The following is a 24,208-nucleotide window of genomic DNA, read 5'->3' as shown; positions in this document are numbered from 1 at the left end:
GAATGTGATATCAGACAGAAACTTGGATCTACACAAATAAATGAAGAGGGCTAGAAATGGAACAAATAATGGTAAATAAGAATTCATTTAATTTTTTTAAGTTGCTCTGAAAGATTACTGACTGTCTAAAGCCAACATAGCAGCAATGCATTGTGTGTTTATGGTATGATTAAAAGTAAAATGTAGGATGGGAGGGAGGAATTGGTGGTATACTGTTATAAGGTCTTTACGCTACATGTGAAATGGCATGATATTATTTGAAGGTAGACACCGATAAATTAATTACTGTAAACCCTAGGGCAACCATTAAAAATATTTTTTTAAGTCAATTTTTTTTCTCCCCAAAGCCCTGGTGCATGGTTGTATATCCTAGTTGTAGGTCCTTCTAGTTCTTCTATGTGAGCCGCCACCACAGCATGGCCACTGACAGACGGGTGGTGTGGTTCCACGACCAGGAAGCAGACCCAGGCTGCCGAAGCGGTGAGAGCGCTGAACTTTAACCACTAGACCATCAGGGCTGGCTCTAAAAAATTTTTTTAAATCATTAAATGCTTTCACATACTGTGCTGGATTGTCTCAGAGCAACTCAGCACCATTTCCCCTTTTATGCTCTCCCAAGTATTGCAGCATCTGGAAGCTTGGGATCCAGCATTCCTTGCCAAATGGGTTACTAATTCAATTCCACCAATGAGAAGTATAGTTGATTCTCATTATTCATGGTAGCTATGTTCTATGAAGTTGCTGAGAACACTGAGTTAGTGAATACTGAACCATTGCTCTTAGTGGAAATACAGCATTAGGATTTCTTAGGAAATCCATTCCTAAGAGCCTCTGATCACAATATTTTTGTGAACCAATCAATACATAACCTTGTTTTATGTGTGTTTCTGTTTAAAGACACCTTATTTAATATATATCATTGATTCATTAACATTGAACTCATGGCCAACAGCCCTATAACTCAGGCCTGAATAAATCTTATCTAACACATATTTTTCCCATAAGACACATCACAGCCTTCTTGTACTTAGAAACACTGGACAGCACTTCAACACTATGCCTGGGGGCCATTTTAAACAGCAAAGTCACCAACAAAAAGCACAAAAAAATGTGAAAAAACATGGCACTAAATAGACCAAAAAAGGACACTTGTTTACAGTATGAGAGCTGAAACAAGAAGGCTGAGCGTCACCTTGTTCCATCTCAGCTGGGAATGGTGTGCTGAGGACTCAAGTTTTTTGCTGCTCTGCACAAGTCCATGAATGACCCTGACTGTGCCATGAGTATTGATTTTGAGGTTAGAAATAAATTTTAGTGAGTAGGCAAATTTGCAAATAGGGAATCCACAAATAATGAGGAGCTACTGTACTTGCACAAGACTTGGAAGGCCGAAGGGAGGCAAGAAACCGTAATTATTGCTTCTCTAGCAGTAGCAGACAGACACGAAGGGTACAGCAAGTGAAAACTTTCATGGCAACCCCCAGGCACTTCCTGGAGAACCGCCTACCTTGGTCCTACAGATCCGTGCACTCCTCGCTGCACTTTCTGACGCTCTGGAAGTTTGGAGGAAATCTGAGAGCTCTTCCAACTGCTTTAGAAGCACCTAATCTCCAGTATTAAATCCTTTCCTATTTGAAACACAGGGCACTGTCTGTTTTCGCCACCAAACCCTGACTAAGAATACATATTCCCTAAAAAAACATACAGCTTGGAGGAAGATGGAAATAAATATTAAATGTCCAACTTCGTACAAGTTGTCACAGCTCAGGATTTGCTGGTAAGGCAGGGTGTGACCTAATTCAAGCTCAAGGGCTTTGCAAGTCACTTTGGCCTCTTCATCATGGAGGGGCATGTGACAACAGAACCGCTTTATCTTCAAAAGTGCTGTCCCACTTCCTATTTATATTTTTCAGGGTAAACTCTTATCTTAGGCCACTAAGACACTGTGAAAAGGATTTGCGTGCAAGTGATTTACAAAGGCAGTGCTTCCAGGAGAGACCAGTTAAGGGAGTGGGGAAAGCAGGACAGGAAAAGGGGAGCAGCTGAGCAAGGGCGCACACTTGGCCTCGGCCTGACCCCGCCAGGGCTCCGGAGTGTAAATTACACTTGAGTGTTGGTCCTGACTCCAGGCAAGGGAGCTGGGCTTGCAGACTCCCGCACAGTGAGTCATTGGAGTCGAGCCAGCCAAATTCCCAGGTGTGATCAGAGGCTCCAGTAGCCCGAGGGCAGGCCTCTGAAGAGTGTCGCATGTGCAGGCTGTTGCAGCAAAAGCACAGAAAAGTCAGGGAAGAGGCACCCAGAAATTGTGAAAAGGATCCAAAAAGGGCTGTGTGCAACACACACGATGTCTGCTCCACCCTTTCTTTCATGAAATGGAGAAAAGTCAAGACAGCAGGGTGATTAAGCCCTAAGACTTGAAAGCTATTCTGACGTGGGTTTAAATCCCAGGTGTGGCAGACACTAAATTGACCCCTGATATCCATTTTTCTTAATACAGAAGCTCTGATTGTCAGCTGAGCCCATGGCTGCCCAGAATAAAAGCCGTGCTTCCCCACCTCTGTAAAAGCCACATGTGGCCAATGTGAAGTGAGCAGTAGTTTGGAGTGTGACTTCCACAAAGTGTCTTTAAAGGGAGGGAGACCCTTCTTTAACCCTCCTCCCTCCTGCTGCCTGAAGCGTGATCCTGAAGGCCGGAGGGCAAGCAGCCATCTTGAGTCATGAGGCAGAGGTAGGGTTGCCAGATTGAGCAAATTAAAATATTTTATTTTTGAGCCAGCCCTGATGGCCTAGTGGTTAAAGTTCAGTGCTCTCACCACTTCAGTGGTCTGGATTCGCTTCCTGGTTGTGGAACCACACCACCCATCTGTCAGTAGCCACACTGTGGCGGCAGCTCACATAGAAGAACTAGAAGGACTTACAACTAGAATATACAACCATGCACTGAGGCTTTGGGGAGGGGAAAAAAGAAAAGAGAAAGACTGGCAACAGATGTTAGCTCAGGGAGAATCCTTCCCTGCAAAATAAATATATATATATATATTTTTTTTTTACTTAGTTTTTCTTTAATTAAAAAAATGTTTTAATACTTTACTTTTAGTATTTTATGTACTTAATATGGCACAGGATATACTTATAGTAAAAAATTATTCGTTGTTTATCTAAAATTCCAATTTAACTGGGTGTCCTGCATTTTAACTGGCAGCCCGAGGCAGAGACCACATGTTGGAGGCAGAGTAAGAAGATAGAAGGAAATTGGGTGGCCGTTGATTATGGAGCCGTCATACCAGAGTTGGGCTGCTTCCCTCCAAACTTGGTGTAAGAAAGAATACCTTGTTTAAGCCAGTATTTTTTTTCGCTCTCTCCGGCAGCTGAATCCAATCTAGGAACACTGGCCCTGCCACTAACTTGTTGGGTGACCCTGAGAAAGTGACATAACCTCAAGATTGCCATCCATGAAATGGGGGTAATAATAGTAATCTACATGGCAGAGAGCCGTTGTGAAGATTAAATGTTGCAAGCATTTCAAGTGGCCAGATATGGCTGGCAGGGTTCAATAAGTGTTAGCTATTATGGCTTCAGTGAGGTCCTCCTCTCATTTGTAAATGATCCTCAGTACACCTCCCCTCTGCCAGCAAAATCACTGCCCAGCATCCGGGCTTGCATCTTCGCCTGTGAAGACCACATTCTATCTTCTCTGAAGGTCTAACACCTCCTAATTTACAGAGCCACTATTTGGCATCAAGCATTACGCCCTTAGGAAGCAGCTCCTGAATCGATTTCCTCTCACTCAGTTTTATAGGGATTAAAAAATATATATATAAAGAAACTGTGACTGAATGTGCGACATGAAGGCTTCAACGGAGAAGAGTCTTTCTGTCTTTGCTCAGAATTAGACACAGCAGAAAAACTGCTGGTGTGTTCTCACCTTCCCTCTAAATTTAGAAATCTGAAAACATTGTTCATTATGCCAGATATTTGGTGCCTTCCTTCTGGGCTTGGAGGTTGAGAATTAAATCGCAACACTTTCTTGCATGAGAAGAGTGTATGGGACATTAGACAGTGATCCCCAGGGACATGTGTACTGACAGGACAAGATATTTCCTGCAAAAAGAACCAGCCGAACCAGCGGAGGATTGCAGGCCTTACAGCCACTTGCTCAGTCCCTCCGGCTGCCTGCAGGTGTCTATTTCCAATATTGAATCGGTCCTAGGCACAGGTCCATTGGAAGTCAAGTGAATGCTGTCCCAAAGGCAAGGGGAGAGCCCGCCAGGTCTGACAACTTGCAGATTTCCTCCTGTCAGCGTATTCTAATGGCCTGATTAGCAATTCTATTGTATTTAATTTGCACCCAGGGTAATTTATTGTCAGCCAGAAGAGCCATCAGCATGAAAAATGGCACCAAAATTAAAAACCAATAGTCAAATTTCAGTTGGAATGAGCTCTCCTGGCATAATGATGAAGTGGGATTAACTGGAGTCGGCGGGTCCAGCCCACGAGGTGCAAACACGTTAGTTACTAACATGCTGCTGGGAGCTTGAGCCAGGGCCTTCCTGCATCCTGGGAAACAAGCAGCCAAATTAGAACATAGAGAAGGAAAAATGTGTTGGTCCACTCAAACAATCAAGCCAAGTGGCTGTTTGCCATCTCCTAGCCCACTGTGGTGGTTTTAACACATGTTCCCAAATTCTTTGACGGCCCACCCATCAAAGGCTGGAGGAGTCTAACCCCCTCGCCTGGAATATGGGCTGGCCTTCCAGACTCACATGGAAGGAATAGAACACGGTGGAAGTGATATTGAGCAATTTCCAAGACTAGGTCACAAAAGGCCATACAGCTTCTGTCTGGCTTTCTTTCTTGAAAGCCCTGAGCTGATGTGTACGAAGTCCCACTGTCCTGAGCTGTCTGTCATGTTGGAAAGGCCATGCAGAGAGGCCACACAGAGATAGGGAGGCCCGAAGGGCCCAGCTGGTTCTGCCCCCAGCTCAGAAGCCAGACCTGTGAGTGAAGAAGCCTTTGATGACTCCAGCCCCTGCCACTATGTCACTGCAACCTAAGAGACCCTTAATCAAGAACCTCCTGGCCTAGTCCAGTCAAGCCCCAGATTTGTGAGCAGTATAAGTGATTGTTATGGTTTTAAACCACTGTTCTGGAGTGGTTTGTTATGCGGTAATAGATCAGCAGAACACCCAGTGTCCTTTGGTCTTCCTGATTCTGCCCCTTGGTGCCTCTTAGTGCCCGAAGGGATCCCTGGTCAAGGGCACTCACCCCACATACAGCCAGACATTCAGTCTACCCACGGTCTCCACTAGCCCGACCCAAGACTGAGCAAACGAGCCAGGACTCACAGGAACAAATCCACCCTCATCTCCCTACTTCTAGAATTTTCACCTACCCCTGTGCCAAGCACAAGTGTCTCTCCCGTATGGGAGGCATCCTCTGGTTTGGGTAATACTGGGGAAACACACGGTCTGCCTCCCATTTAGAGAAGCTCATGGCCCAGCTCCTCTCGCTAAAACTACCCTCTCCCCTAACCTCAGCGGCCAGGGTGCCCCAAGACTTTGAATCTCAAGGGAATGTCATAAAGAGGCAGGGACAATGACACCATGGTGGTGATCTCAAGGGTCCAGCATAACAGTGTCCTACAGAAGCTGTGGTGGGGTGTGCCAGCAAGTCACCCCCACCCCCGGGCAGAGTGTTCTTATCTATGAGTCCTGCCCCCTTCCCTCAAGTATGTGGACTACCTCACACCTTCCAGAGACCCCTTTCTGATTGAAGTAGGCTAGTGTTGGTTTCAGTTGCTTGATGCCAAGAAGCCTGACTCAAAGCGCCCTCATCCCAGCTGTGCCCAGTCCACGAGTCTAAAATTAGCAAGAGGCACTGAAGTGCTCCAGGCCTCGCTAGGGAGGCCACCAAAGCTACAGGGGTCCAAGACCACAGTGAACTGTGTTACATGCTCTGTTCGCCCCACTGGCTTTGGCATGGAAACTAACCAGAGGTAACCTTTGTAAGTTATATTTATTTTAGGGTCATACGACATTACACAGGATCATCCAATATAAAAGCGAGTATTCTATCTAGACTAAACCTTCCTATTAATACACACCGCACACACACATATTCCTTTGGGGTAGAGGTCAAAGGCCTTGGTGGCTTAGCCACCAGGCAGGTACCTAAGACAGCCCGTTATTCATCTCACTGGCCTGTGCGGCAGATGCCATCATCGTTGCTGCCCACAAGTCCCCTCACTCTTACCACTTTGTGCATCCAGGCCCACTTTCAAATGGCAATCCCTGAGTTTCTTCACCTGGGGGCTTCTACTGGTCACCAAAGCTGCTTTGCCTGCCCCTGTGGCAGATGGAGAGTGTGAGAATTAATGCCCCCCTGGGAGCAGCCCCTGTTGAATGACTGATGTAGGTTGGTGGGTAAATACCCTAGCATCCTCACCTCTCTTGGGGAATAACTTGGAAGCCTGTGTTCTACACTGTTTCCTACAATGGAAATGAGACTTTGTGGCGGTATTCATTTGCTCGGGCTGCCACAATAAAGTACTAGAGACTGGGCGGCTTAAACAGCAGAAATGTACTGTCACACAGTTCTGGAGGCTGGAAGTCCAAGATCAAGGTGTTGGCAGAGTGGGTTTCTCCTGGAGCCTCTCTCCTTGGCTTGCAAACAACCACCTTCTCCTCCCTGTGTCTTCACATGGTCTTGCCTCTGTGTGTGTCTGTGTCCTACTCCCCTCTTCTTATGGGGACACCAGTCATACTTGATTAGGGCCCATCCATACAACCTCATTTGACTTTAATCACCTCTTTAAAGGCCTCTCTCCAAGTACAGTCACATTCTGAAGTCCTGGGGGCTAGGACTTCAACATATGAATTTGTAGTTCAGTCTACAACAGTGGCCACCAGAGGTACCTGGCATGACCGTGCACCCTTTATTAGCTGTCTTCCCACAAACCTGCAGTCCCCTGCTGGTGTTCCCTGCACTAGAATCTTGGTCTCAGGCTTGCTTCCAGAAGAACCCAAACAACAGTATGGCCACTCCCTTCTTCTTGACCTCAGCTGCCTACGCTGTCACTGTGGATGCGATCCAGCTCCAGACTCTGATCAGAGTAAGTCCTGAGTCCCCACACAGCGTCTACCCTGCAGTGGGAGCAAGCGCCATCAAACTCTGGAAGCTCAAGGGCTTACACTCACTCAGCAGTGGAGAATTCTCTTCCTGTGATTGGTTCCCCAGGCAGCTTTGCTGTTCATACCTTGGCTATGATTGGCTGCATGTAAATTAGCTAAGCTTAATCCCTTGATCCTGGTTATGATTACTGCACATGCAGCACTGTACCTACCTAACCACTCACCAGCTGGCTGTAAGTATGCAAATTAGGCAACCCTAATTTGTTGATGCTGATAAGATGCAGGACACAGGCAGCCCTCCTGTGTGGTGTTGATAAGTTGCTGAGGCCAGAACTGGGATCCCGAGTCACAATTCAGACGCTCACCACTCCAGAGAGACCATTCCAGCACACCCAGGAGCCAGGACGTGCTGGTTGAGAAATGGTGATGGAGTCAAGACGTCTAGGGGCCTGGTGGCATTTCCTGCCTTTATATCACTTGTTCGGGTGTCACATCACCCCAGCCTGCCAGTGTGACCCTGCTGATATGACCAAAAGACTTTGTTCCACACCACCACCACCTCACAACTGTGCCACCGGATACAGCTTACAAAATGCCTCCCCTCCATCAGCTCCTTTGTGACAAGCCTGCAAAGTGGAGGGAGCAGGAATTGTCATTATTATCCTCGAGATATTTCTATTTGACTCCTGAGGGCTCAGAGACTTTGCCTATGGCCCCACTGCTCAGGGACTTTGTGGCTGCAACTAGAGCCACAGCCTCTGCATCTGGTCCTTTCCGAGGAATCCCTGCACCCTGCTTCGACAAACCCTCAGCTGGCAATGCTGCGGCAGCCTGTGCCTTGGGCCCCTCTGCCCGGTGCCCGGGGGAGCAGTCTGGGCGAGACAGTTGGAGAAGGGCCGACTCTCGCAGGTTCCGGAGCCTCACTCACACACAGGCCTGATTCCATCTCTCCCCAACTCCGGTGTGGTTTTCCTTTGTGGCTTTTTCTCAAATCCTGACCTTGGCTCCTAGAGGCCCAGCTGTTTTCAATTGCAGGAGTCGGTGGGGGTGGGCAGGAAAGGCCCTATTCACACCAACTCTCAAGTGTAGCGACAGAAAGGCAGGCCCTAGCAGAACTGAGCTGAGAGCACCTCGGTGCCTCAGATGGATTTATTCAAAGTTCATAATTACCCTGAAATCTCTTAAAATGAAAACATGATTGAAGAATTAAACCTGGTAAACAAATTAGTCAGAAAGAAAACCTCCGCATAGCAAATGACAAAATCCAAAGATCCAATCCAGCAAATGAATGGGCTAGTGCTGTAATTGGCAGCCAGGGCAGCAGACAGACCCAGGCCCTGGCTAAGGCAGGGCTGGAGGAGCGGTCGACCAGCCCCCTGGGGTAGCGTAGGCTGGGCCCTGCGGGCTGTGTGGTCGGTCAGGCAGCCGGGGCCTGCAGTCTGCTGCAGCTGCCTGGGAAGTGGTACCTGCAGCTGGGCTCCACTGCGGCCCCTGTTCAGGGGCCTCACTCTGTCGGCAGCTGTGGGGAAGGCAGCTGGGCCACAGCCTCAGGCTGCCCGGCTCTGTCTGTGAGTGGGCTTTGGGAAGAGGTGGTTTCTCATGCTGAGAGGAGCTGCTTCCATTTTCTGTGCGCCCCCCCATCTCACCTCATCTCTCATCACAGAACCACTGGAAATTGGGGGGGTGGTGCTAGTTCACACAGGATGTATTTTCTTCGTCTCTCTGAATCAGACCTATTTCTCAGGAACTGCTAACCTCCTATTTGGGGCTTTCTCTAGACAAGGAGGGATGTCCTGGTTACTAGTGCTGTGTGACAAACCACCCCAAAACTTAGTGGCCTAAAACAGCCATTTTCTTATCCTCGGATTCCATGGGTCAGGGATTCAGACAGGGAACAGCAGAGACAGCTTGTCTCTGCTCCGTGATTTCTTGGGGCCTCAGCTGGGAAGATTCCATGCGGGGGGCGGGGTGACTGGACAGCCGGGGGCTGGAATCATCTGGAGGTGGAGGAAGCTGGCTGTCGGCTGTGTCAGCTAGAGCTATTGGTCAGAATACCTATGTTGGACCTCTCCGTGTGGCCTGGGCTTCTCCCGTGTGGCGGCTTCAGGGCACTCAGCTCACATGGCAGCTCAGAGCTCCACAGGCAAATGTTTTTGCAAAAAAGGCAGATGCTTCATTGCCTTTTCTGATGCACCACTGGAAGTCACACAGCATCACTTTGCCACATTCTTTTGGTGACAAGTGAGTCACAAGTCCATCCAGATTCAAGGGTAGAGGCAGAGACACCACCTTTCGATAGGGGGAGTGTCAAAGAACTTGGGGCCACATTGTAAAACCTGCCCAAGGGAGTTCCTACCTGTCTGGCTCTTCTTGGCAAGACTGAATCACATTCCAGGGACAACAGATACTTTTTCTTAGGTTCAGACCCCTGGTCCCTTTCTTCCCATCCGTAGTGGGTTGAATGGTGGCCTCCAAAAACCTATGTCCACGTCCTAACCCCTGGAACCTGGAAATGTGGGCTTACTTGGGAAAGAGGGTCTTTTTGATGTAATTAAGTTAAGAATCTTGAGAAGCCTCCTGAGAGCCCGGCCTGACCCAGCAACTCCCAGGACGGTGCCCTGGGTTGGATTGCATAACAGTGTCTTCTAGCTCCAGCCTGGCCATGAGGCAGACTCTACTCTACAGGGGACTGGACACGAGCATCCCTGAGGGGCTGGGAGAGGGCACTGAGAGGCTCAGGGAGGTGCTCACTCCAGGATGGCTGTCAGACTTCCCAGGGAGGGCTCTGGAACCTGAGGACTGAGCCTAGGTGTTAACCTGACACATCACTTCCTGGCCATCCCTGAGCTCCACACCTACTTGGGCGTCGTAGATGAAGTTGGGCAGATTTGATGGTGCTGGCTGAGCTGCTGGCCCATGGTGGGGTGAGTGGAGTCGGGCCTGGAATGTGGGCATCCAGGCCGAGTGAGTCCCTTGCAGTAAAGGGTAAAGTCAGCAGTTTTGGAGGTTTCACATCCTGCACCTTGCAAAGCAGTGACTGACCCCTGACCAGCTCCTGGGAGATGACCTTTATGCTCTGGGAATATTCTGCTGAATAACAATGTCTTTGTTTTCCTGGAGCTTCAGGCCATGCCAGATCATTCATGCTAACAATGTGACATGTATGGGGACCCTGCATCTCCCTGTATCAGTTTGTCCTCTGGAGGGGCTGGAGACTTAGTGACTCCTGTCAGCTACCCAGGTGCTCCACGCCTACGACACCAACCCAGTAAAATCCCTGGACACTGAGGCTCAGTTAAAAAAAAAAAGAATCTTGAGAGAAGATCATTCTGGATGATCCAAGTGGACCCTGGATCCAATGACAAGTGCCCTTATAAGAGACACACATGGAGAGGAGAGCAGGCCGTGTGAAGACGGAGGCAGAGATTGGAGCCACAAGCCCAGGGATGCCTGGTGCCTCCAGAAGCTGGAAGAGGCAAGGAAGGATCCTCTCTAGAGCCTTCAGAGGGAGCCCAGCCCTGCCAACCCCTTGCGTTCAGACTGCTGGCCTCCAGAACGGAGAGAGAATCTATTTGTGTTGTAAGCTACCCAGTTTGTGGTAATTTGTTACAGCAGGCCTAGAACACTAATACGCTATCCATGGGACCCTGGCCAAGTGGCCTTACTTCACTATCTCAGTGAAACGGGGATAAAAATAATACCTGCCTCCTAGGGTTGTTGGGCGGATTCGTGAGCTAACCTGTGGGAGGTGCTTAGCCCGGCAGCTGGCACTATTCTAGCATTGCCATTATTAACAGAGTCTTGTAGAAGCAGGTGGAGGCCTATTTAGAAAAAAACAAAATGGTTTAGAAAGACAATGGAATGAAACACAAAGGCAGGTGATGGTCTACTCTAGTCAAGTGCTGCTTGCTATGTCTCTTCCCGCATCACCTGCCTCCTGCCTCCCACTCAGGTACCCGTGACCCTGGGACCCACCCCTTCAGGACATGGCCTGCCCTGTCGCTCTGGTCGGCTCTCCCCCTTTCCTGCCTTTCTCCGAGGCTGCTCCTCTGCGCCCCTGGCCGCACACCTGCTGACATGGGCTCTGCTGCCTGCGCTCTCTCGGCCTCAGAGACATCTGCCCCATCTGAGTCCCCACCTAGCCCGGGAGCGTCTCTGGGGCAGGAGCTCTGCTTCTCCCTTGAAACTAGTTCCCGTGTAGATAAAATCGGATTGGCCACGAGTTGGCGATTGTCCAAGCTGGGCGATGGGATCATGCGAGATCATTATATTGTTCTTGATACTTTTGTGTCTGTTTGAAATTGTCCATAATAAAGCTGTAAAAAAAGTATATATATATGTGCATATATATATATATATATATGCCAGCTGTGGCAGGTTGGGTTCGCCAGGAAGCAGACTCCGAGATGGAGTTTAAGGTGCAGGATGTTTATTAAGGAGAGCCCGTGGCACCAACCCGTGTGGAAGGGAGCAGGATTGGGCAGAGGAAGGCCGGCAGCAGCATCTGTGGGACTCCTGCTCCCCCCTCCCCACAGGGAGCTCAGGAACTGAACCTGCCTTCAGAGTTGTGCTGGTTTCCTATTGCTGCTGGAACAAGTTACCACAAACTTACCGACTTTCAACACCACACATTTACTCTCTTACAGTTCTCAAGGTCAGAAATCTAAAATCAAGGTGTTGGCAGGACTGTGTTCCTTCTGGAGGCTTCAGGGAAGAATTCATTTCCTTGCTTTTTCCAGCTTCCAGAGGCCGCCTGCATTCCTTGGCTCATGGCTCCTTCCTCCGTCTTCAGAGCCAGCAGTCACATCACTCTGACCTCTGCTTCCTTCGTCACATCTCCTTCTGTGACTCTGATCCTCTTACTCCCTTCTTATAAGGACCCTTGTGGTTGCATTGGGCCCACCCAGATAATCTAGGCTGATCTCCCATCTCAAGATCCTAATTCCATCACCTCTGCAAAGTCCCTTTTGCCATGCAAGCTGATAAACATATTCACAGGTTCTGGGAACTAGGATGTGGACATCTTGGCGGGGTGGGGGGCATTATTCAGCCTACCATGGAGCTGTCCAGAGATAGGCCTTGATGATTAGGCCTTTATATCCCCATATTAAAAGGTCACTGGAAGGGTGTGACTTTGACCAAGGCACTCTCTGTAGCTGAGGCAGCCCCTGGAGGTGCTGACAGCTGGAGGGTGCCCCTGAGAGCACCCCAACAAACTGGGACAGTAAGTCCTTTCTTAAAGGGGGATCTGGGCGTGTATCATGGTGTCCACCATGTTGTTCCACGCCCAAATCCTAGCACAGTTATGGGCACCAAGTAGGCTCTTAACCTTGACTTTGGGTGCATAAGTTGCCACCTAGAGGCTCACCCACAGAGGAATCCCCGGAAATGGATCATAGTGACAATGGTGCCCACTGAGGGAGCACATACTATCTGCCAGGTCCCGTGCTGAGCACTGGACTCACATTACCTCTTCGCCTGCCCATCCTCTTCCTATTCATTTGTTTGTACAGGGAAGGAGACTGAGGCTCAGGAAGGGGAAGTCCTTTGTCTGAGGTCACACAGCCATAGTAAAGGCAAGCCCCGGACCCATGGCCTTCCAGCTGTCCAGCACTATGACATAGTCCAGCTGAAGTGATGCAGCTGTGCTAGAATGAACTGGACACTCAGAGACCAAAAGGGTCCCCTCAACTGTCAGCAGGCCTCACCGTGTAAGTCTGGGTGTGTCCTCACTTGACCCCGTGTAATCCCCCCATGTGGGGGGTGGTCCTCATCCCACCCCCACCTCCCCAGCTGATGTGAAGAGCTGGACCAAAGTGTCTTTAAAAGAGATTCTCACGTACTGTTGATGGGAATGGAAAATGGTGCAGCCACTGTGGAAAACAGGATGGCAGATCCTCAACAAGCTAAACGTTGAGTTATCACAGGATCCAGCAATTCTACTGCTAGGTATACACCCCAAAGAATGGGAAGCAGGGACTTGAACAGATATTTGCACACTCATGTTCATAGCAGCTTTATTCACAATAGCCAGAAAGTGGACGCAACCCAAGTGTCCATAAACAAAATACGGCCTATCCATACAATGGAATATTATTCAGCCTTAAAAAGGAATGAAATTCTGACACATGCTTCAAGGTAGATGAACCTTGAAGACATTATGCTAAGTGAAAGAAGCCAGACACAAAAAGACAAATACTGTATGATTCCACTTATATGAGGTACCTAAAATAGGCAAATGCATAGAGACAGAAGGTAGATCAGAGGTTACTAGGGGCAGTGGGGAGGGAGGAGTAGGGAGTTAGTTATCTGTTGTTTGATGGGTATGGAGTTTATGTTGGGGATGATGAAAAAGTTCTGGAAATAGTGGTGATGGTTATACAACATTGTGAGTATACTTAATGCCACTGAATGGTACACTTAAAAATGGTTAAAATGGTAAATTTTATGTTATGTACATTTTACTGCAGTAAAAGGAAAAGAGAGAGAGATTGTCGACACTGAAAAGAGATTCGGCACTGCAAACCCTTCTACTACCTCTGACTCAAGAGCAAGTGTGCAGGCCGGTCCTTTCTCATCCATCTCTCCCTTTACCCCTGAGCCTGTGTCACGTGGACTGCGGCAAGAGGGAGCCCAGAACGCCTGAGTCTGGGCCTGGGCCTGGTTTGCCTAACTCTCCCCACATCGGTGTCCTCCTTGGCCACAGAAGGGCTCGAGGCCTCTCCAGCACAGTGGTGCAGACCTAGTAGGTTGTTGAAGAAACATATACAGTTGTAACAGATGCTGTGGGTGCCTGAATGTGCCCTTGGTACTCATCTTCCACTTCAGGTCTTTGCCTGGGGGTTTTCCCCAGCTGCAGGAAAGACTGGGAGGCCGAGGAGTTGCCACCCCCAGGGACAGCCCTCAACTAATGACTGATGGGATTGGAGGATAAATACCCCAGCCCCCTCACCCCTCATGTAAATTGTGCACTCATTCCCAGGGGACCCGGCAGGATTGAGGCTGTTTCCCATCTACTTATTCACTTGCCCTCTACTGCATTCCTTCCCCTCCCTGTGTCATTCCTGGATGCCCCCACAGGTGCGTCCGGGGATCACCTCCCAAATAAACTCCTTGCACTCAGGGTCTGCTTCGGGGGGAACCCAAACTAGGACAAAACAAGGCACAGAGAACACATCACCCTTGATCAGGTGAAATCTCAGAAACCAGACAGTTTTGCCTTTGACATGTGAAGCCTGGGCAGAGAACCTATCTTCAGCTGCCAGGGAACAAGAGATGGGCATTTCTTCTCCTTCACTCTCTCTGTCTCCCCCTCTCCTTTCTCTCTTCAACTTCATCTCTGCCCACTCCCTACAGCACATTCCACATTACAATGTCCACTCATTCCCTGAATTACTTATAATTTTCTGCTCTTTCAAGCCTCTATTCCTTTCCACAGTTTGTTTCCTCTGCTGAAACGACTTTCCCCCTTGTGCAACCTGGAAAACTCCTATTCAGCCTTCAGAACCCAGTTCTGACGTCCCTTCAGGAAGCCTTCCCTGACTCCTCCCATCACCTCTGTGCTTCTTCACTTGGTGTTGTGATTGAATTTGTTTCCAGTCTCTGACAGGACTCCCCCATACGCACACATATATAGTGAGTTCCTTAGATGAAGAGCCTCCTGTATTCCTAGCAACTAGGACACACAATGCTTAGCACATATTAGACACTCAATATTGGAATTTAATATGGCTTATTCCCTTTTTATGCTGCATAAGAATTTTGGAAAGTTCATATTGAAAAGGTGATCCTTTTAAAACCTAAGTTACTCCTTTGCTCAAAACCCTGCAGTGGCTCCCCATTTTACTCAAAGTAAAAGCCAAGGTCCTGACAATGGCCTCCAGGAGGGTACAAGAATCTGCCCTACCCTCACGTCTCAGCCTGAATCTCCTATTCTTTCCCTCCCTCTGCCCTAGCCACACTGGCCTCCTTGCTGCGTCTGGAACACTCCAGGCGATCCCTCCTCAAGACCTTTGCACTGGCTGTTCCCTCTGGCTGGAACGGTCTTTCCCCAGATAATCGCCCAGCCTACTCCTTCACCTCCTTTGAGCCTCTGCACCAATGTCACCTTCTCCTTGAGGCCTCCCTGACCACCGTAGGGGAGGAAAAATAATTTTCCCTCTGCTCTTCTAGGTTCTTGGCTGAGGCCCCCGTAATAAAAGACAGATTAACAGGAGAAAAACAAATAGAAGTTTAATAACATATATACCTTCTGTATACATGGGAGAGACCCAGGAAAACTGAGTAACTCCTTGAAATGGCCCAAGCCACCACCTTAAATACCATCTCCAGCTAAAGACAAAAGAAGACATTTGGGAGCTAGTTATGAGAGGTTGTCAGGCAAAGCACAATAAACAAGGGTAAGATTGTTATGCAGATTTAAGTCTGTGCCTTCTCCATTGATGAGAGTTTCTAGAGATTTAGAGCCATCCTTCTCTTCCTGGTACAGAGAGGGAGACACCCTTACAAATGGAGATTTCCCTTATAAATGTAAATGTCCCTTACAGAAGGGTAACTTCTACTAGGTTTTCAGAGTTTCTCCTGTGTCTGCTGTTTCTTAAAAATAACCAGGTCAAGATCATCCTTATGCCAAAGAGGCATATTTTGGGGTGACAGAGACTGCTCCCCTTCACCGCCCTATTCAATTCAGCCGCCACCCCCATCTCATACTCCCAATTAATCCCCCTTCTTCTCTCCTTTGACATTTGTCCATAGCGCTTCTCTCCTTTTTAAGAGAGATCATTTACTCCTTTATTATGTTTAATGTTGATCTTCTCCAGTTCCTAGGATGTAAACTCCATGAGAGGTGGAATCTTCCACCCATGTTGCTCCCTGATCTATCCCCAGCGCCTGGACCAGCTCCTAGCACGCAGCAGGCCCTCACTAAATATCTGCTGAATAAATGAGCCTAGGGTGTCAATTCCTGTCATATTAGAAAAAGTAGATTCCCCAAGGCCTGTCCTCCTGGAGGGAAAAGTGTAAAAGCAGCCGGAGGCCGCCCGGTGGCATAGCAGTTAAGTGCGTGCGCTCCGCTGCGGCGGCCCAGGGTCCACAGGTTCGGATCCCGGGCGCGCACCGATGCACCACTTGTCAAGCTATGCTGTGGGGGCGTCCCATATAAAAGGGAGGAAGATGGGCACGGATGTTAGCCCAGGGCCAGTCTTCCTCAGCAAATAGAGGAGGATTGGCATGGATGTTAGCTCAGGGTTAGTGTGCCTCACCAAAAAAAAAAAAAAGAAAAGCAGCCGGAGTCCCCGTTTGCCTGCCCCTAGGGAAGCTCGGAGCAGAGATCTCCCTCCTCCCTGGAGATTCTCCCAGAAATGCTCCTCCGTGTCCCCCACCACCGCTTTCATTCGATGAGGAAGTTCTCCCTCACAGGCACCCAGTTGCCCTGCACATCATCAGCTTGAGCTGGGCTCAAGACCCAGGGTCGGAACGGGAGCCCCAGGAGCAGGCCAGCAGGGGCCCCCATGGCCTGTGCTGGTGGCAGAGAAACCTGGCCGAGGCGGCCTGTCCTGGAATGCGCCCGGAAGGTCAGGAGACGCCTCGCCTCCTCGGCACACACCTCCCTTCTGGTTTTAGGGCCTTGCAGCCTGAACGGCCTGAGGACGAGCCCATAAATGTTAAGAGGGTACATTTTGAGCAGTTACAACACAATCAGTCGAAGCCATCTCTCAAGTTTTCAGGAAAATTCCACAGGTTCTCCACAGTAAACACTTACAGGAATTTCTACCTTTTTCAAAGCAAAAAAGAAAGAATACTCGTAGTGATTTCTCCCTTCACTGGGCCAAGTTCTGGGAGACCAGGCAGGACCTGCATCTAATTAGATACCCCGAGAGCCAGGCGTGATTCACCCGGCCATCATTTACAAGCATATCAAGATTTCAGGTTTTGCAACTGAGGCTCAAAATGAAACCGTTTGGGTTTCGCAGACCTGCTGCAGCGTGCTGGCTTCAGCTTCGAACTGGTGATTTAGTAAACAACCTGGAGGGGAAAACCCAGCTCCTCATCAACAGGCAAGACTCGCCGGCCTGGCTCAGAGCGCTGAGGCAGCAGCCTGATAAGAAGAGGAATGAAAGCAGAGAGAGGTTTCTGAGTTGAGAGGACTCCCCGGGGATGGTGGGGCTGATGGGGAGGGGTGGAAGGGATGGCAGATCAAAGGGCCCCCTCAGGCCAAACCTGTGGAAAGTGCTTTGATCTCCTAATCACATCTATTTATCTTGGGTCCAGCCTCAGACAAAAGAACCGCCTGGAAGGACCAGGCTTTGAGGGCAAGCCGGGCTCCTGAGGCCCGCTCAGAGCGCTTCCTTTTCTGTGGGTACTCAGGACCTTGGCAACCAAGAAGGCAGTCCTGGGATCTCTGAGCCCTAGCGGGGCTGGTACTGGGGCCCAGAGAGCTGCCAACAGCGAGAGGGGGATAGAAACCACTGGCCCGTGACTTCAGAACTAGGCCTGGAAAACGAGACCTGAGGTGGGAGCCAGATGCAGAGGCGAGAGCAGCAACATCCACAGGGCTTACTTGTCCTCGAAGATCTCCAAGTGTGTGGTGTGGAGACAGGCGGGCTGGAGGGAGGGAGAAGCCAAGTCCTCTGTGGCCTTCCATTCGGCTCCCCCTCATCTGATAACAGTGGTCAAAGCACTTAGTTCTGGCAATGCTCTTCACCCTTTCTCTTTATTAACCCATAGCTATACTATCAATCCCCATTTTACAGAAGAAGAAACAGAGGCACAGAGCGGTTAAGTGACTCACACAAGGTTACCCAATTTGCAAATGGTGGAGCAGGAGACTTCCACCCAGGCAGTCTGGCTCCACCATCCACACGCCTCATGACTAAGCGCACGGCCTGCTTCCCGGCATTTCTGCCCCTCCTGCCTTGTGACCTCTGAAACAGGACTCGGGCAGAACCAGACCTAGGTGGCCCTGGTCTGGCTCTAACATCCAGACTTGTTGTTTCAACCTCCCTGGGTCCTTTTCCTCGTCTATTTTATTAAATGCCAATAATGCCCCCCTGCTCCACACACTCACAGGGGTGTTTTGAAGCTTGAGAGATGCCAGGAATGTGAAAGTGTTAAAAAAACAACAAAAAAACTACAGTGCCGTGCAAACGGGAGAGTCTATTGTTCTTTTCTTTCCTCTTCTCAACTCCTCTGGGTTTCCTGCAAGGTCAAAGTTACGAGAGGTGTGTGGGGGAAAGAGTTTGGGGAGCAGAGCTGACTGGCAAGAGGGGGTTAGGGTATGGAAATAAAAGCCCCTGGGGTCTTTTCCTGGCTGGAAAGGGTTCTGAAACTCCTCTTCTTTTGGGGCCTACCAGCATACTGTTGGCCTTCTAACTCTAGGAGGCGCCATTCACATAGGATACAGCGCTGATGGTGACCCCTGGAGTCATTCCACATGCCTACCAAGCTGAATGGGAGAAGCTTCTAGAAAGGCACATCTGCCTAGGGAACAGCCCTGACCACAGCCCCTAGGCGTGGGGAGCAGGAACTGAAAGGCCTGAGGCATTGGGGGGCAGGGGTTAGGGAAAGGGCAGAGGCCAAGAGAGGGGTCTGGGGAGGCCAAGGCAGGCAAAGGGGGGCAGCCATTAGAGAAAAGCTCAGGGAAGCCCCCACCCCACCCCCATTCCACCCGGGCTGTGGGAGGGAGACCCTGACCACATCAGGGGTGTGTGGCGAGGAAATGAGGCCTCCTCAGGAACGAGCTGCAAATGAGAACCGTATGGAGTTTCGGGATCCCCGAAGGAACACAGGGAAAGGATACAGTTGCGTCCATGGGAAAGTTATTATCATCTCCGCTGAAGTTAAACATTCAGGAGGGTCTGCTTTCCATCTCCTCCGCCTGGGAGCCTGTGAAGGGGGAGGCACGGCGGGGGCTTGTCGGGAGGGCCTGGTGGGTCATGTTTGCCGAGGGGAGTCAGGGACAGGGAGGGGCTGTCAGAGGCGGCCAGGGGAGGCCCTCTGAGCCCGCAGCCTCCACTCCTGCCCTGCGTCTTCTCCATCTTTCTCCAGTGCTCAGGAAGCCATTTGCCAAGGGCAGGCCCTCTCTGGGGGGTGTGAGAGGCTGCACTTCACCTCTGCGAGTTCCTGGGCAGATGGAGGAGAGGAGGAATGAGAGGCCCTGGTCCCTGAAGAGAAAAACAGGTAATGTAGAACTCGGGGAGAGCTGCAGGAAGGTGAAGTCTTCCGGCTTCTGGACAGTTCTCCGTCGCCTGAAAATGTACTAGGAATGGAAGTGAGTTGAGCAGAGAGGTCCAAGAAGGGATGAGGACCAGCCTCCGGGTGCTGGGCCTCCACCAGCATCTACTAGTGACCCTTGGGACAATAAGGCTGCCTCAGAAAATGGTCCTCCAGCTGTGGCCGCCCTCAGAGGTCAGCGAGAAGCTGGGCTTTTGGGCCTTGGGGGTACAAGTGTGCTGGGCAGAGGACACAGCAGCCTCCAAGCCTGCGAAGCCCAAGTACCTTCTCAAGCGCCTCGGAGGCCTCTGCCTCAGAGATGTCTCCGTCCCGGCTCCTCTTCTGCCCAGGGAGTTTCCATTCCCTGAGCTGGAAGGGCAGAAGGCTGCCTGCTACCTGCCTCACAGCTCTTCCCCACCCTCCAGCCCATAGCGCTACTGAGGTTTTCTGGGTTTTTCTCTTGAGAGTAACAATGGAGAAAGACAGGAGTTTTAAAAGGCTCCTTTCTGACACACATACCCCACTTTTCTGGACAGAATGCCAGTGAGGATCTGCAAAGGTCACAGTCCCAGCCAACAACACCCAGCCTCTGAGGACCTCCCTGGCACTCCCCCCAGGGGCAAGCAGGAAGAGGACCCCAGTGCTGCCTGCATAGACTGAGAAGTGTGGTGCAGCAGACGTGGGCTCCAGAGCCTGTGACACAGGTCTTGGCCCCAGTTCTGCTGCCGGTCAAGCCACACAACCTTTCAGACCCGTTTTCTCACCTGTCCTAATGAGGAAGGGAACACTAGTGGTCAGGATCGTTTTAAGGATTAGCTGACGAAACACATCTAGCCCATGGAAGGCACACGCCAAATGAAGATTCCTTTCTCTTCCACATACTAACCCTGGACCAGCCCTGAGAAGACTTGGGCATTGAGGACTGGAATTGAAATGAGTTAGCAATCAAATTCAGATGCTAATAACAGAAACCTAACTACAGAAGCTTACACAAATGTGAAGTTTATAAAACTGTCATAAAAAGAGTCCAATGTGGGCAGTGTGGGGCTTGTATGGCAGCTCTACAGTCATCAGGGTCTCAGGCTCCTACTATATTTTTGCTTTGCTTTCTTTTGGATGGGGCTTCCATCCTCAAGGTCATGAGATGGCTGCTGGAGCTCCAGCCATCATCATTCCATGCAGGACAGAGTTAGGAAGAAGGAAAAGGGCAAAGGGCAAAGAGGACTCCTCCCAGCTGAATGAGCTTCTTTGAAGACTTGCCCTTATATATTATTGGCCACCTCTAAGCTTCAAGCAAAGCTGGGGATGTAGGCTTTTACCTGGGCACAATGCTGCCCCTAATAAAACCCAAGGAAGAGTGGGATAATGCAGAGCTGATATTCACTGGTGCAGCAGTACTGTTGTTAAAATATTGAAATATCTCCATACTGATGATAAATGGCCCCTTCTCCAAGCCTCACTCCCAATGCCCCTCCTTGTAGCCCTGACTCTTTCTCTATCTCTCCATGACCCAGCAACAGAAGGGTCAATGCCTGGCCCAGTAGAGGACCTCCAGAACCCCAGTTCAGCACTGGGCAGACATCTGCTCTGATTGGTCGTTGCCTATACTATACGGTGGTGAAATATTTCAAACATCGCCCTTGGGAGAATGGGTGCCAGGGAGGTGACTAGCCCAGATGAAGGTTCCTAGCAGCTGCACAGGAAGAAGGGAAAGGACATGAGTGACAGCTCAAAGGACACAGGGTACTTCTACTGCGCAAGAGTTGGTCTGCTCTCTAGGACAGGAAGTACCCTTAGAACTGGGCGATCAAGGAGCCTGGGTCCCATGCTCTAGAGGGCCCTGCTCTGGTCACATTCTTGCCCATGGGGCAAGGAGTCTACAAGACCAAAGGGACAGCCACCTGGAGCCTGTTCTCCCCGTCTGGACGTGCTTTGGGATCCTGGGACCCCAGAATTCCCTGCCAGATGGCCCTAAGCCCACTACCAGGGACTGCCCGGGCCTCCCCTTGGCTACCCTCCCAAGAGCACTCGTTACCACCTGTTCGCACCCTTAGGTAGCCAGGGGGTGACTGTGTGCAGGGGGAGCATTGGGGCGGGCCAGAAGGTGGGCAGGGCTGGACCACGTGGGCTGGAGGGTGAGCAGGTAGACACACTAGGCCCCTCCCAGTGTGGGACTGAGCCCCACAGCGGGGAAGAGAAGGGGCCGATGGGGGCCGGGAGCCAGCTGTGCGCTAGTGCAGAACTCTGAGGAATCCAAGAATTCTAAATTCGCAGCTGGTCTTTCACATTACTGTCAAGTTATATTCGTCAACCTATGTTATGTAATGGCTGGTAAGCTTGATTTTAATTGTTAAATATTTAGAGATATGGTATGTGGGCCTCTGTGTGTACTCTCGTCCTGGACCCCAACAAAGTTAAGGGCAAGTGTGTTCACAATGATCGCTCATTAGTAAGTCTGGTCTCTGTATCTTTGGAAAGGAAAAATCAGAGCGTGGAGCAGACCTGGAAGAAGCAGACGTGGATGGAGCGAACCACTAGCGAGGCGAGGAAGGTGAACCCAAGCAGCACCATCGAGGCAGCCACAGCCTAAAGCCCACACTCGTATCTTCCCATCTGCTGGGGGAGCCCTGGGTCTTCCCCACAGTATCATGAAGTGGGGCTGCGGCTCTGAGGTCTGGCTGCGTGCTGTTTGATGACCATCCCTGCAAGAGACACTTGGTGAGCATCTTCTAGGGGCCTGGCTGTGCGGATGCAGGCTGCAGCAGCGGTGCACGTGCCGCTCATGGTGGAGGAGGCCGAGTAACCCATCAATGTCCACTTTCAAGCCCGTGGAGAACTGTAGCTGGAAGAGGCTGTGTGTGAGCTTAGTGCCGGCGGACCTGACAGATGCTACCACGGGCAGGACGGCCTTGTGGAGAGACGCAGATGCAAAGACCCCAGCCCCACCTCCGGAGGAACACCCCTTCTCCAGTGGAAGGGAAATCAAGAGCCTTGGGAGTGGCCTCAGACCTGCCCCTTTCCCCACGGGGCCTGCCGAAGTAGCAATTTCGGCCCATCACACTCAGGGCACAGCACAGTGGCTGTGATAGGGACCTGGCCTGCTCCTTGGTCTCGCCCCGCCTGCAACCCAGTCCCCACTGTCCAGGCTTCCCAGGTGCAGCTCTGCTGTCCCCTGTAGCACTTCTTCCCTTCCCTTTCCCCGGAGCCGACACCCCTATGCTTGGGCTTCTGGAGACAACCGTCACAGCTGAGGCTGGCCACACATACCAGCCGGCCTGGGGGCCCTGGCTCCTGGGGACTAAGAGTCACTCCCCTAAAACTCTGTGACCAATTCGGTGCGTTGGTACTCTTTGAGGGAGGGAGTCCTAGTTTTCATGTGTCTTCCAGCAAAAACTCCTAATGATTTCTGGATTCTTGGGAGTAAATGCATTTTTGTATATGTATGTCCAAGTATCATTTTCAGTGAAAGATCTCGTTTTGCTAACTTTTAAAAGTGTATTATAAAACATTTCATGGCTTTGTAGAAATAAGTAAGTTCAGGAAAGCAAAGGGGAGAGAGAGAGAGAGAGATCGCTTCCTTCACCAACATCCCAAACAACATCCAGACCCTCTACTACACTCTCTCGCGTCCAACCTTTTCCTTCAGAGCATTTATCTCAATTTGTAATGATATTTTTACACATAAGGTCATTTATTTTCCATCTGAAGTTAGGAACTGTGCCTGTTTTATTTTTAAGTGTATACGCATTGCCTAGCACAGTTCAGGCACTCAATGAATAGGTGTAAAATGAACTAATGAATTCCTCAAGGGAATGGCTCCAAAAACAAGGTTTTAAGAATTTGCAGAAGAGGGAGACCAGCTTCCACGTGCTCTCGAACCAACTCCAATTGTTGGTTGGGATTCTGCCCCTGAAGAAAAGATCTGAGATGAGGCTGGTGTTGTCCTGAGCCCCAGATATGCACGGAAACTCCTCCCGCCCCTCTCCCTCGCTGTGCTGGTTACAATAGCCATGGAGCAAATTTTCCCAAGACTTAGTGGCAATAAAATAAAAGAAAATGATTAAGCTCACAGATTCTGCAGGTCAGAGGTTCAGACAGAGGGCAGCGAAGACAGCTTGTTTCTGCTGCGTGATATCTGGGGCCTTAGCTAGGGGGTTGGAGGACAATGTTGGTCATCAGCTGGGGCCTCAGTTTCCCTCCTCATGAACCTCTCCATGTGGACGCTCCACTTGGGCTGCTTTGGACTTGCTCACAGCATGGCCACTGGATTGTAAGGGAGAGCCTCTCTAGAGGAAGAACCTCCCAGGTGGAAGCTGTATTGCCTTTTCTGACCCAGCCTCAGAAGTCATAAAGCATCACTACTGTCTCATTCTATTCATCGAGGCAATTACAAAGTCCCAGCCAGGATGAAGGAGGGGGACTCAGACTTCACCTGTTGATGAGAGAGTGTCATGGTTCTAGAAGAACATGTAGGACCAGAAATACCGTTGTGGCCATTTTTGGAAAATAAAATCTGCCGCACGCCCAACACCAGTGTGCCAGTCCCAGGCTTGGTGCCCTCAGATTCCACTCCCTTTCTCCCCTTCCTCTGCTCTGCTTTGTCTGCATGTTTCCTGGCATCCATGGAAGGCACTGGAAGGAGACTGGAGGACAAGGAAGGGAAAAGCCCGGGTATTTCTCCTCCTTGCTCTCTGCCTCAGCAGCTGGAGCTCCTCTGTGGCTGCAGATCCCAGAGGACAGGACCACCGCAGCTCCAGAGTCTGCCTGCTGACCCCAATTCCGGGATCCATGACCCAGCTCTTCCCTACGTCCCTCTAGCTTTAGGGGCAATAGAGGCTTCCTGTACTTGCTTATCTCTGGGTTGCCTC

Source organism: Diceros bicornis, chromosome X (assembly GCF_020826845.1).
Source record: "Diceros bicornis minor isolate mBicDic1 chromosome X, mDicBic1.mat.cur, whole genome shotgun sequence".
NCBI lineage: Eukaryota > Metazoa > Chordata > Mammalia > Perissodactyla > Rhinocerotidae > Diceros > Diceros bicornis.
This window is presented reverse-complemented; position numbering follows the sequence as displayed.